Source organism: Tympanuchus pallidicinctus, unplaced genomic scaffold (genome assembly GCF_026119805.1).
Source record: "Tympanuchus pallidicinctus isolate F22 unplaced genomic scaffold, pur_lepc_1.0 scaffold15, whole genome shotgun sequence".
Taxonomy (NCBI): Eukaryota; Metazoa; Chordata; class Aves; order Galliformes; family Phasianidae; genus Tympanuchus; species Tympanuchus pallidicinctus.
The window spans coordinates 32,205,306-32,216,893 of record NW_026294669.1 but is presented as its reverse complement, the minus strand read 5'-3'; the positions used below and the strand labels follow the sequence as shown (position 1 = coordinate 32,216,893).

Genomic DNA, 11,588 nt, shown 5'->3' with positions numbered 1-11,588 from the left:
AAGATGCTTTATACCTTCTGCATACTTGGTTTTTTTTCTCCCCTTTCTCTTTTTGAGGAGAAGGTGGTAGTTTTGTTTTTATCCTTAGCTTTACTTTTCTCAGTTCTGGAAAAGTCCTCTACACTGGTCAGATCTGGAGCCAATGCCTGATCTGTGTAAAGCCCATGGCATTAAGCTGATGTAGGGCAGTTCAGGATCCAGCCCTTCTACAACAGCTGAACGTAGGAGTCAGGCAGAGTTTAATTAACTTTGAATGGCTGATCACATTTCGGGCCCACCTACTGGATTTGTCTGTGCCTGACCTTAAAAGCAAGCCTGAGTATATTAATTAAAGGATCTTAATGATAATACAGGTAGAATACATGACAGGTAGAATTGGTTTTTTGTTGTTGTTATTTTGTTTTGTTTTCCTTTTTGAAAAGAACAGGCAAACCCTTCCATCATTCAGACAGCAGCAGGATAGCACCCATCAAATACCTCTTTGCCACAAGCTGGAAACAGACACAAAAACACTCTAACACAAACATATTTATATCCCTCATACACCCCCTGCATTTGCCTAAGGGCTTCAGAGAGCTTTCTTCCTGGCTCCCGAGTGAGAATTACATAGGCTGCTATTGCAGAAGAAACACTGTCTGGTTCAGGCAATGCTTTGTGCAGACAGTGGTGAGGTGGAGAGCAGTGAGGCTGGCTGAGACACTGTGAATGTGGCATTTGGTGTCTGGAGACAAATATCACCAACCCAGTACCACCCCGCTGGTGCAACTTACCTCTGAAAGCAGAGGTGAGCGTGAAGATCTGGACAGCTGCTCTGAGACCTGGAGAAAACCATCACATCACTGGGTTGTGCAGGGTTTCTAGTATCCCAGCATCAAAACTGCTCCCTTAGAAGCTGTTCAGGGGAGAACAGGACAAACTGGCTGTTGATATAGTTGCTGATTTAAGGCAGAGCCTGTTTCTGCATCACCCACAAGGCTCTGTATTCCCAACTACTGCTCAAGCCAGCTTTCACTCCTAGTGTGGTGGTCTCTACTGCCTTCTCCTGTGGCAAAGCTGTTTGAAGGTCCTTCTGTTTTATCTCTGCCCCCACCTGTTTCTGCTGCCTTCGTGCTGCTCTTTTTGAGGAAGAAGAAGAGTAGTAGCTTTTACTCTGGGTCATTTCAGGACTCCAGTTCACTGTATTGCAGCAAGGGGGAAGCAAAATACAGTGTGAGATCAAGGCAAAACTTTCTTAGCCCAAGGAAAACTGCACCCTCTCTCCAGCTCTTGGACAAAAACATCCTGGGAGAGCCCAAAAACCAGGCTCATACTCAATATTAGGGTAATCTAGATTTGAAGCGGTCCCAGCAGATGGGAGAAGAGGAATAAAGCACCTCATATAGCATCCAACTGGGATACAAGAGCCATTTGATTTTACCATTCTGTGCCAAACACGAAATCTCACAGCCAGCTCAGCATCCTCAGATGCCGTGCATTTCCTCCACCCCTTCCTGGGAGAAAATACAACAGATTTGGTTATAAATCACAACACTGTTCTGAATGGACCCAGTGTGAGGATGGTGAGGCACTGGAACAGGTTGCCCAAGGAGGCTGTGGATGCCCCATCCCTGCAGGCATCCAAAGCCAGGCTGGACGTGGCTCTGGGCAGCCTGGTCTGCTGGTTGGCGACTCTGCACATAGCAGGAGGTTGAAACAAGATGATCATCGTGGTCCTTTTCAACTCAGGCCATTCTACAGTCACCATGCCATTTACACCCTGTGTGGATGACAAGATGCAGCTCAGCTCGCTCTCAGTGAAGAAGGTAACCAGTGACAGAGGAGGCCCAGAGGTGCTCAAAACAACTGCAGAAGCCTTAAGAAGGCAACATAATCTTGCGCCTGTGTGGAGCCATTTAGCTCCATCCTCTCACTGCTGGGGAATTTCTCACCGGCAGGACACACGTCAGACTGCCCTCATTTTGCGGCTGTTGCAGTTTGCTGCAGCATTTGCAGTCATCTCAGGCAGTAATCAAATCTGTTGGTAGTGTTTCATAGTCCATAAATCCCATTGGAGTCTAGCCCATAAATAGTTACACTACAGCACGCAGCTGCACACAGAGCAAGAGCAAATGTTCCACTCAGCGGCTGCTGGCTCCGATCGGGTCGAGGAGTTGATCATGTTTCCACCATTTGGCTGAGTTTTATTACAACTGCCTCTCCTTTAAGGCAAGCTCCCACCAGCGAGGGGGAGACCACAGCACCACTGAGCACCACTGGCTCTGTGTTGTATGAGCGAGTGTTGAATTACTGCTTTGTGAAAGAGAGGAGCAATGCTTTTAGTACTTACTTCCCTGATTTGTGATGGGCTATTTCAGTGAGGGAGGAATGAAGAGACATTCCTCATAAGAAACATTTTGGTATTCCCTCCTTGCTTTCCTCGCTGTAAGATTTAAATACGACGTGTGTAACCCCAGAACCTCCACATCTCCAGTGGAAGATGTGTCTCTGCAGGACACAGACAGCAGAAATGAGGGCTGTACCAGAGTTATACACAGACTGACACACATCAAAAAGTTCGTGCAGACAAACTGAAACCTCGAGAAACTTCAGGTGATGGAAGCTGCACCTGCCATCCTGCTATGGCTCTTGATCTGAATTGGAGCTATCTCAAACTCCTATTGAAGGTAACCTGGGGGGCTCCCTTAAAACTGGGAGAATCAGATTGGATTCAAGCCTAGGAAGTCTCAATGTGATGCACCAACAATTCTCCACACATCGGAACTCCATCCAAAGGGAAGAAACTCAGACAAGTTGGAGGTGACATCTGAGAGCACAGAAGCATAGAATCATGAAGGCTGCAGAAGACCCCTAGGATCATCTTACATATTTCAGTGGACGTGTCTCCCTTGGGCTGAGGCTCAGCAGACAGGTCTCCTTCCCCTGGCTGCAAATTCCAAGCTGGGACTCCTCCAACAACTCATTTGTCACTTCACTGCTTGTTTTTTCTCCCACATCCTGAAATTGAGCAGGCAACCCTGAGCTGCCCAGCACTGGAAGCTCACAGAAGATGTGCACTGTGAAGCTAAGTCCAGGGAACTGAGCAGAGGCAGAGTGTGATTCGTTATGAAGTGGATCAGGACCCTGCCCCCCGCCAGCACGTAAGCCTATGCCCTGGATGAACTCTGAGGATGCACAGCCCAGCAGCAAGGAAACTGCCACCAGCTCTTTAAAAAGATGGCAAAAGGCTGAGATGCTTAACTTCATCACCGCAAAGGTCACCTGCCTGTGTGAAACTGAGTTATAATGAAATGTGCCACGTTTGCTGGCCAAGAGTGTCAGAGAGCTATTAAAAACAGCAGGGATCTCTTGGCCATCTACTCTACAGCGGGGCAGGCACCCTGGCTGGCTGCTGGGCACGTCTCCTGCAGCTCCAGCTAAAGCACTGGACGTAACCTTTAGATGTGACACAGGACTAGGAGCTCTGCATGGGCATGAAATTCAGGCTGAGAGAAAAGGCGAGAGAGAAAAATCCAAACGGCAGTTTGTGACGGCCGCGGGAAAGCAAACTTTGTCCTTCAGGAACATACTGAAGGCAGCAACATCAATACATGCAAAAAATAAGATACGAATAGAAATAAGGCGTACCGGGGGTCTCCTCTGATCCAAAACGGAACTGGAAACCAGACTGAATTGTGACCTTCTTAAACTGAGCTAGAAGCAGCAGGTTCTCCATCTGTGCTTTCCAAAGGGATGAGCGCATGCTGTTAAGCTCTGGGATGGTAACTCAGGCCCCCTGTGCTCAGAAAGGAAAGGAAAGGTGTGCCGGGCCACAGATAAACCATTCCAACATCCAAGCCTTCAGAGGTGATAGCATTTCAATGAGCAGGGTACCACACTCTTGTTCAAACAATTTCCCAGCTCTCCCCGTGCCTTGAACCCACCTACCAGAAAGCATGGCCATCCACCTCTTGGTTTTTATCTTCCCCATATGGTTGTTTCCCATTACGTTCTTTCTTTTTGAACCCTCACAATGAACAGCATACTACATGTTTGTGTGGCCTCAGAAACATCACGTGGAGCAGAGGCAGCTGTTGCTCACCATTTGAAAACCCATCCATGGTAACAGATTTCCAAAGTGAAGTGATTTGAGACACCCTGAGTAGGAGGACAGACGTTCAATACAAAAATCCATGAAAGGTGGCTGCTATTTTTTTACTAAATGGAGAAAAGGGAGAAGAAAAAAAGAAAAGCAAAATTGGTCTCAGAAAGTCACTCACAACTGCTGAAATCTCTGGCCAGTGAAGACCAAATACCATCCTCGTTACTGAGCAAAGGATGACAGGGAAAGCAGGTCTGCACAAGTGCACTATGGGGAAAACAACCCTCAGCTGTGGAAGCTGCCAAAACCACGTTTCTCCTGGCAGATGTCATCTCATCCCAAGAGCTGCCAGAGCCACTTTTTGCTGCACTATTTTCTTCAGCTGTCTAATCCCCAGCTGTGGCAAGCGCGCGAGCTCAGGAGAGCAGCACTCACAACTGTGCTGTGGCTTTGGGTTTCTACTCCCCTCTGGAGAGACAGGGCTGTAGGACTTGTCAAGTTAATTAGGAATTGGGGAATGGCTGTTCTTAACTCCAGTTGTGCAGGTGGTAGATCTACTAAATCAATGCATCGGGGATACTGCTCAGTGCTGAGCACCCTCAGGGAGGAAAGCCAAGGGTAGCAGCCAAGGGCAAGAAGAATACTTGCATTAAACATTGAAGTCCACAGCAGACCAACTTGATTACAGTTACTGTTGACATTCTTACAATGATAACAACACCATATAAAATCTTTGTGGAAATTGAAGCTTTCAAAAGGGGAGATAAAAACCTCACCGCCAACAATGACAACTGAAAGACGACTGGAAAAAGTTTAAAGGAGAAAAAGGAAAGAAAGCAATGCAAATTAAAAAACCCAGCAGGGCCCACAGCCACACTGGAAACTTCCTCAGGGAATATCTCCAAAGCCATGGTCGAAAGGAGCACAAGCCCTAGGGCTAGTTCATGATAAAAAACGGGTTAGAGTCTCAATTTATGATCATAAGAAGTACAAATGGAAGAGATACTCCCAGCACTAACTCCTATCAAATACCAAATGCAGCAGGCACAGAGATGGAACTCATACCTCCCAGGCTGGTAAGTATGGCAGTTGTAAATATAGAGCTGTCCCCCTCTCCAACCTATCCTACAGAAGCTGTATTAAACTGACATTGAACATGGGAGGAGGGAGGCACTGGCTGGAGGTTAACAACACGGTACTTCCTATCCCTTCAGAGATAGATCCAACTGTGTGAAGGTTAGATCCAAGTTCCACCCATAGCGACAGATTTCCAGATGCTTTGATTTTCAAAATGCTCCATTATTTCAACAGGATTTTATCATAGTATGAAATCCTATGCACCATCACAGAAGTCAGGAAACCCTATGCCAAGTCCCCCAAAGGTTATAACTTGATTCTAAGCGAGCTCCTTGACCCTGCCAATTCAATTCACATAAACACAGTAAGAGAATAATTTAGGAAGTGCCTTCAATCATCATCTGTGTGTAAGATTCACAATGGCAAATCAAACACACAAAATTAATTCATAGCAGTTTCTGGAAGAGAAGCACTGGCTTCAAGTCACCGCAGCGCATATGGCTTGGTGCTATTGCTAGTCAGAAGTATTCAAACATTCAGCTAAATTGTTTACTTTAGAAATCTACAAGGAAAGAGACCCAACTCCACATGCCGCAGGAATTCTGCCAGATAACACGTCACGGATAAAGAGGAGCCAAAATGAAACTGTGGCCAATGCCTGCCAGCCAGAAATGCTCCACACAGCACCTGGGGACAAAACGGATCATGTGGATCCCATGTCTCAAAGCACGAAGCCTGCCAGGGAACATCCTATCATCCCCCTGGGGAGGCTAAAGCTATGAGGCATTTGAGATTACAAATGTAGAGGAAGATCCTTTGCGTTGAAACTACCTGTGCTTCATTTCATTACATTGGTTGCTAAACATCACCGACATTCTGGTCTCCCAGGACTGTGCAGGTATCACAGAATATCAATCAAAAAAGCAGGTAAATACCAGCAGGCAGCATTTCATCTGCACACGAGAGATGAAAGCATGTTTGGATTTGGCAAAAATGACTCAATTCCTACCTCTGTGGATAATGCACAGAATCACAGAATCACCTGGGTTGGAAGAGACCTCAAGGATCATGTAGTTCCAACCCCCCTGCCTAGCAGGGCCACCAAACATACACCTTCAGATCAGGTTGCCCAGGACCCCGTCCAACCTGGCCTTGAACACGTCCAAGGACGGGGCATCCACAACCTCCCTGGGCAGCCCGTTCCAGGGCCTAACCACTCTCCTTGTGAAGAACTTCCCCCTAACATCCAACCTAAATCTTCCCTCCCTCAACTTGGATCCATAATACCCTTAACCTGAATAAAGAAAAAAACACTACAGAGCAGTCACTTGAATTTCTAATTTGATTCAATTTAGTTGAAACGTCTTACATCCTTTGGCAACTGTCTTCAGCAGATCTATTCACTTGACACATTTTTTTTTCAAAGTATCTGATGAGAACCAACGATGAAGCTTCAGGACATAAAAATACCTGGTGGTCTACTAGTTCACCAAAATGGTCCAGATTTCAAATAGTCATCTTTACCCATCCTTGAAAACTCCAGAAACTAAAATTCGTTTGCCAGAAGGGAGGAATAAATAATTCCTATGTGGCCATTTCCAAGCAAAAAAAAAAGAAAGGTGGTACAACTGTTTTAAGGAAGTCGTAGACCTGGAGTATGTGCCAGGATACTCTTGCATGTGGACGTGGCAGCAATGTCTTCCATCACCCAGTCTGTCACCCATTTACTTGGGAGTCCTCAAAACTACAGAAGGAATGACTTCTTCAATGTACTTACCATTGACTTCTCAAATAGCTCTTTCCACAATCGTTCATCTAAATCAGTTGTGGCACTCCAGGTCCAGCTGCACTTGTGTTCTCACTCGCATGGTTTGAAATGGCTCTAGGGAAAAAAAAAGGAAGAAAAACTTACAAGGAAAAGGGTTAAAAATAAAAGTTGCACCTGCAAATGTGCATCCCACCACCAACTGCTGAAGCTCTACTGACATAATGAAGCTGCCCAGGGAAGATGAGTTTAGGACAAAAATATTTTAAGATAACAGGCATTTCTGAACTACCTCTGGAGATAACAGTCTCCATGAAGCATGTCATCAGTCACTCACTGGCAGCTCTGAAGCCATCTCATGTTGCAAAGCAACAGCCTTTGACAGAAGTTTAATAAGCAAGAAAAAAACCTTGGGGCTGCCTATTTGAGCAGAAGTGGTTCAGACTGAGACCTTGCTCCTACCGCACTCTGCAGGTGAACTGCCACAGCCCTGAATACGTGCATCTTACAGAAAGCAGCAGCTTTCAATGCAATAGTCAGAGTGCTCTAAGTAGAGGCAGAGGCAGCTTGCACTGACTGCCAACTGCCCTCCCACAAAGCTTTCTTCATGCTGGAAGTGCCCCCATGGCCACAGGGTCCCCCCAGCCACGCTTCCAGTGAGGGTCATCGTGAATCTCCTGCTAACAACCTCTGATCTCATCGGTCACACGAGAAGCAAAGTGACATTCTTGAGCATCACTGTGTCACTTCTCTCCCTACAACTAAATAAGGGGGACAGCACCAGCAGGCTATTTAAAGAAGGCCAGCAAAGCTATTTGACATCCTGGAGGAGAGGCATTGCGCACATATACATTCTTGCTCCCCAAAAAACAGGCTCACAGCTTCGCCGTGATGACTTCAGGACCTTACCAAGGGCTGTTCTCTCATGCAGAAGGAAGGCAGAAGTCCTATGAGCTCAACGCAAAGGCCAAGTTCCATCACAGATAGCTTTAAGTGGCTTAGTCAGGAGTGTCCAGGAGAGGGCATGTGGCAGTGCTGGGACAAAAGCAGCTCAGTGCATGCTCTGTCCCCCAGACAGCTCTACAATGGGTTGCTGAGCCTCCCTGCTGCCGTTAAGGTCACCATGCAGCACACATCATCCTCTTGTGACATTTCTGAGGTAAGGCTCCTTTACCTGCTGCCTGGAGATCTCCTTCCCAGCTGCAGTCAGACAGTGGGAACAAAAATCCTGCTGGGGTAAGAGGATGCGGTGTCATCAGAAAACATCAGCTGATGCTCCAAGAGGAAGCAAGTCCATAGGCACCAAGCTGGTGACAATGCTGGCCAGAAGGCCAGACAAAAAGGCACAGTGTAGACTCCACTGAGCTGCTACAGCTGCGCTGCCTCCAGGGCATGCCTTGCCCAGACATGGAATAGTCTCAGATCCCCAGACTCCCCAAGCAAAATGTCACCACTGCCTCCCCATGTCAATTCTCCACCAGAGCTACTTTGAAGGTAGCAATAAATACGCTAAGAGACACAGGATGCTCAGAGGCTGAGTGATTTATGAGAAAGAAAGTGCTCTTCAAATGCTTGATGCTCATTTGCATCCAGCCAACCACCATACAGATTGTTTTCACAGCACTGTGTGTGAGAGTGCACCAGGACCTGAATATGATAGTGTGTTTAATCTTCACATCTAAAACCACACAGCATTCCTCAGGGCCTATGGTAAGGAGGCCTGTTGAGGATTTGATATACTGAGAGTGCTGCTCACCTATATTTCGGATGCATTTTTCCAAGGCATTTGCATTTCAGAGTCACTCTGAAACCTACAAGCCAATGCTTGTACAACCACAGGGTAAATAAAGGTCAAAAACAATCAGGTTTTTTTATGGGGCAGTGGAAAGCAAACTACAAAAAGTGCTTGGGCAACTTGACTTCTTCCCTGGAGAATAGTGATATCAGGAGGGTTTCTAACAGGCTGAACGTGAGCTGAACGCAGTGCAGAGCCACCAACACCTCCAGGGGGCTGCTTCTTCCCCCCCAGCAGCTCTCCTGCTGTTCAAGGGGGATGGAGATGCTCAGGGCTCCGAGGAATGCCTTGTATGTCTCACTGCTGCTTGCTGGAGGACGTTGACATGGTCTGGGACAGAATTAGAAAACCTTGAGCAGGAGGGCAACCAGGCACAAGTGCTAAGTCAGCCAGAGGCTATATGTGGCACACCAGTTGCTGCCTCCCCTCCCTCCCAGCTCAGGGTGCATGTACACACACTTCCACCAGCCTTTCTCAAACATTTCCCATGCAGGTAAAGGGCAAACGTGCTCTCTCAGCCCTCCCGTAACCAAACCCTCCACATCAGACTTGTGTTTTCAGATATTCATTCCCTTGCCTGCTCCTCTGAAGTCATTTGACTTCAGCCTGCACTACTGATACCCTGTGTTCAGCCTATCTGTGCCTCACGCCACACTTGGAAGAGCCAAAAGGCAAATCCTTCCTCCTTAAGCATACCCCCTGTCTCCCTCAGGTTGGCAGAGCCCTTCACTTGCGCCCATAAGTCAGCCCTGGTGTTAGGCAGACACCTCATCTCCCACCAGCTGTAAATCCAGCACCGAGGAGTGGTCACACTCCTGCAGTCACTTCCCCCTGCCTATCCAAGGACAGGGGAACCTTTTGTCTTAAAGAGCTTTTGGGAAGACTCGCTCTCCTTTCTGAGCTGTAGACAAAAGCTAACAGAAATGCACAGCTACATGTCTAGACTGAGAAACTCACAGAGGACCTCATTTGACCAAGACAGCCCCAAACATGCTGACCTGACCATTTATTGTGCAGTTCTTCCACAGAAACTTGTGTCCCAGAGCTGCCAACGCTTTGGAACCAGCTCTGCTTCCCTGTATCGAAAGCGCCTCACACTGACAACGCCAAATCACTGATAGAATATTTAGATGCTTTAGAATAATTAGGTTGTACACAGTCAGAATTGCTGCCTGAAGAGAACACCTTGATAATTTGCCGGCAGCAGATCTCTGGTTTGTTACCTTAAACACACAGTGAAACATGGGAGAATCAAAGCAGACAAGTGGGCTGACCAAGGTAGTGATCACCTGTTGAAGAGAGCACAAGAGCCTCTGCAGCATCTTGATGGAGAAGAATGCATGGTGAAATGGAATATTTACTCCCTCAAACTCGCTATGAATTTGAGTAACTCCAATAACTGCCTAACAGGCCAGTTGCTTTCTGCACCTGGTTCCATTCTTGTCCCCAAGCAGTTCCCCTGGCAAAGAGTTCCACAACCTCACTGGTGCAGGAAAAAACACGACTCCAGTGTGTTAGTTGTGAATTCCCTTGTTTCGTTTCAGCAGGGTTCTCCCTGGACCCATTTGTAGGTTCTGTGGCTTTGGGTAATGGGATCACCTCCCACTTAGAGATGGAATACAATAGGTGGTTGTACCTGGGCACAGCTTCAAACTGTTGCCGTGTTTTTCAAAGCCCCACGCTTGCCAAATGGTACATGTATGCTTATGGCTTCTCCTGCTGACATTGCAGCCCCCCAACCTTCACTGGAGGAATGCAGCAAATACTCAGTAGCAACAGGTGTCAGACAGGAGTTCATCACAGGAAACTAAGAGCATGCCAGACAGCTGAAGTGATAGATGATAACCGGGTATGGGACAGCAAAATGAGACCAAACTAATTGCATTTTCAAGAATTTTAGACAGTAAAATGCAAGAGGCTCAAAGGGAGCATCCAACAGCTCTGTAGCTCGCTCACTGCCCAACATCAGCGAGATCCAGCCTCCTATTCTGGTGCTGGAATTTAAGCCAGCACCTCCCTCCTCCAAAAGGAGCAACCAGCTTCCTGAGCTATATACAATCCTCAGGCAGAGCCACCCTTGTTCAGACTAGATCAAAAAGGCAGAGACTTAAAAGGAATTGCAGAGGGATCACAGACTTTCCACTCTGGTGCTGCAATCAGTATCCATCTCTGTGACCCAAGCCTGGAAAAACAACGTAATTCATTTCAAAAGTGTCAGAATGAATCACATCAATGCTCCAGAAGAGAAAACAAAAACACACACACCTCCATTTCTTAAATCAACTGAATCTGGCTCAAATGCGTAAAGTTTTGTGTTGGCCAGTACCTGTATCTTTATAAAGCTTTTCCAAAACCAGGCAAGCATCAAGCAAGTGGACCCAAGGCCGTGTTTCCATGAGCGACAGGATTAACAGAGCAGCGCAGCCAACAAAAGGCTTCTCCTTGGCTAGATTTTTGGGGCCTGATGAAACCTGAAGCCCTCTTCCCACTCACAATGCCTCTCCCCTGCTGCAGGATTCACCCCCAGGAAGAAGGCAGCCCCACACTCCCAGGAGCCGCACACCCGACAGGGCAGATGCCAGCAATTTCTCACATCCTCAGCTGCTGCTTTCCCTTAAAAGTGGATCTGGGCAAATCCCAGCAAGCGTGAGGCTGGGGGTTTGCTTAAGTGCTTGTGCTCACAGGAAGAGGCTGCTAACAGCAGAGAGGAGCCGTCCTGCTGCAACAGCTGGCCTCAGAGCACAGGGACACATCTCCACACTTGGCTCCCAGGGGACAGGCAGGCACACAGCCCACACACTCCCGGGGATGTCCTGGGGCACATCCAAGCTTCCTGGGCAGAGAAACCCACAGCCTCCTATCCCAAAGGCAGA

General features: G+C 47.4%; 1 long non-coding RNA gene across 1 annotated transcript in view; it reads right to left on the bottom strand.

Annotated features, from left to right (window-relative positions):
- Positions 1-88: 88 nt before the first annotated feature.
- Positions 89-11,588, bottom strand: part of LOC128076865 (uncharacterized) — a 51,467-nt gene continuing 39,967 nt past the window's right edge. The window contains exons 4-5 of the long non-coding RNA XR_008204703.1: positions 6,933-7,037; positions 89-892 (exon numbers count right to left, since the gene is read on the bottom strand). This is a non-coding gene — a long non-coding RNA (uncharacterized LOC128076865). The remainder of the gene's footprint in view (positions 893-6,932; positions 7,038-11,588) is intronic.